Consider the following 2,500-nt stretch of genomic DNA (forward strand, 5'->3'; position numbering starts at 1 on the left):
TTCAAACTCATGGCAACCTTCCCACTGGTGTGTTATTATTGTCGCTCAAACTAGACACATTTTGAAGATAGTTCAACTTGATGTTTCCTTCAGAAGCATCAAAAGGAAACAACCCCACCACCTACTTTACTCTCATTAACAAGCATGGCGACACAAACTCAACATTTGTTACATGCGATTGTCCCGGACGCAAAACTACAATTGAAGGTTTTAGTCACCTTTGGATAAATGAATACGCAAAATTAAAACTCGCAATAGCGACATCTAGTGGTGAGACACATTCAGTTTTCTAATGTGTAGTCCTCTGAATGAAATTACGTGGACTACATATCACATGATTTGTGATAACTGCCCGGTTGTGCAGATCAGACGTGACTTGTTATAATCTTAATGAAAGGATAAGTAAAAAAAATATTTAATTTCACAGTTTAAGGAGCCCCACATAAGCAGGGCAATGAAAAATTGAGTAATACTCTTAGTGATCCTCTCCACGGAAATCTTTAGTAAAAGGCGAAAGATTTATTCCATCTGAAGAGAAATCAGAGTGATCTAACACGCAACACACTGAAGGCTTGGTCCCTTTCAAACTCATGGCAACCTTCCCACTGGTGTTTTATTATTGTCGCTCAAACTAGACAAATTTTGAAGACAGTTCAACTTCAGAAGCATCAAAAGGAAACAACCCCACCACCTACTTTACTCTCATTAACAAGCATGGCGACACAAACTCAACATTTGTTACATGCGATTGTCCCCGACGCAAAACTACAATTGAAGGTTTTAGCGACCTTTGGATAAATGAATACGCAAAATTAAAACTCGCACCAGCGACATCTAGTGGTGAGACACATTCAGTTTTCTAATGTGTAGTCCTGTGAATGAAATTCCGTGGACTACATATCACATGATTTGTGATAACTGCCCGGTTGTGCAGATCGGACGTAAACCATTAACATCTTAATGAAAGGATAAGTAAAAAAACAATTTAATTTCACAGTTTAAGAAGCCCCACATAAGCAGGGCAAGGAAAAATTGAGTAATACTCTTAGTGATCCTCTCCACGGAAATCTTTAGTAAAAGGCAAAAGATTTATTCGATCTGAAGAGAAATCAGAGTGATCTAACACGCAACACACTGAAGGCTTGGTCCCTTTCAAACTCATGGCAACCTTCCCACTGGTGTGTTATTATTGTCGCTCAAACTAGACACATTTTGAAGATAGTTCAACTTGATGTTTCCTTCAGAAGCATCAAAAGGAAACAACCCCACCACCTACTTTACTCTCATTAACAAGCATGGCGACACAAACTCAACATTTGTTACATGCGATTGTCCCCGACGCAAAACTACAATTGAAGGTTTTAGCGACCTTTGGATAAATGAATACGCAAAATTAAAACTTGCACCAGCGACATCTAGTGGTGAGACACATTCAGTTTTCTAATGTGTAGTCCTGTGAATGAAATTACGTGGACTACATATCACATGATTTGTGTTAACTGCCTGGTTGCGAAGATCAGACGTAACCTGTTATAATCTTAAGGAAAGGATAAGTAAAAAAACAATTTAATTTCACAGTTTAAGAAGCCCCACATAAGCAGGGCAATGAAAAATTGAGTAATACTCTTAGTGATCCTCTCCACGGAAATCTTTAGTAAAAGGCGAAAGATTTATTCGATCTGAAGAGAAATCAGAGTGATCTAACACGCAACACACTGAAGGCTTGGTCCCTTTCAAACTCATGGCAACCTTCCCACTGGTGTGTTATTATTGTCGCTCAAACTAGACAAATTTTGAAGACAGTTCAACTTCAGAAGCATCAAAAGGAAACAACCCCACCACCTACTTTACTCTCATTAACAAGCATGGCGACACAAACTCAACATTTGCTACATGCGATTGTCCCCGACGCAAAACTACAATTGAAGGTTTTAGCGACCTTTGGATAAATGAATATGCAAAATTAAAACTCGCACCAGCAACATCTAGTGGTGAGACACATTCAGTTTTCTAATGTGTAGTCCTGTGAATGAAATTACGTGGACTACATATCACATGATTTGTGATAACTGCCCGGTTGCGCAGATCAGACGTAACCTGTTATAATCTTAATGAAAGGATAAGTAAAAAAACAATTTAATTTCACAGTTTAAGAAGCCCCACATAAGCAGGGCAAGGAAAAATTGAGTAATACTCTTAGTGATCCTCTCCACGGAAATCTTTAGTAAAAGGCGAAAGATTTATTCGATCTGAAGAGAAATCAGAGTGATCTAACACGCAACACACTGAAGGCTTGGTCCCTTTCAAACTCATGGCAACCTTCCCACTGGTGTTTTATTATTGTCGCTCAAACTAGACAAATTTTGAAGACAGTTCAACTTCAGAAGCATCAAAAGGAAACAACCCCACCACCTACTTTACTCTCATTAACAAGCATGGCGACACAAACTCAACATTTGTTACATGCGATTGTCCCCGACGCAAAACTACAATTGAAGGT

The 2,500-nt window shown here is 38.8% G+C and overlaps 4 non-coding genes across 4 annotated transcripts; all 4 read right to left on the reverse strand.

Moving 5' to 3' along the window:
• Positions 1–434: 434 nt before the first annotated feature.
• On the reverse strand, positions 435–548 carry LOC142894444 (U5 spliceosomal RNA). The gene has a single exon (XR_012927925.1). It is a non-coding gene; the product is annotated as a U5 spliceosomal RNA (small nuclear RNA).
• Positions 549–1,004: 456 nt separating this feature from the next.
• Positions 1,005–1,118, reverse strand: LOC142894425 (U5 spliceosomal RNA). Its single transcript, XR_012927906.1, has one exon. It is a non-coding gene; the product is annotated as a U5 spliceosomal RNA (small nuclear RNA).
• Positions 1,119–1,585: 467 nt separating this feature from the next.
• Positions 1,586–1,699, reverse strand: LOC142894401 (U5 spliceosomal RNA). Its single transcript, XR_012927883.1, has one exon. It is a non-coding gene; the product is annotated as a U5 spliceosomal RNA (small nuclear RNA).
• Positions 1,700–2,155: 456 nt separating this feature from the next.
• Positions 2,156–2,269, reverse strand: LOC142894423 (U5 spliceosomal RNA). The gene has a single exon (XR_012927904.1). It is a non-coding gene; the product is annotated as a U5 spliceosomal RNA (small nuclear RNA).
• Between the last annotated feature and the right edge of the window lie 231 nt (positions 2,270–2,500).

The sequence above is a fragment of the Nelusetta ayraudi genome, unplaced genomic scaffold, assembly GCF_046127955.1.
Source record: "Nelusetta ayraudi isolate G7.1 ecotype Tasmania unplaced genomic scaffold, CSIRO-AGI_Nayr_v1 ptg000042l, whole genome shotgun sequence".
Lineage (NCBI taxonomy): Eukaryota > Metazoa > Chordata > Actinopteri > Tetraodontiformes > Monacanthidae > Nelusetta > Nelusetta ayraudi.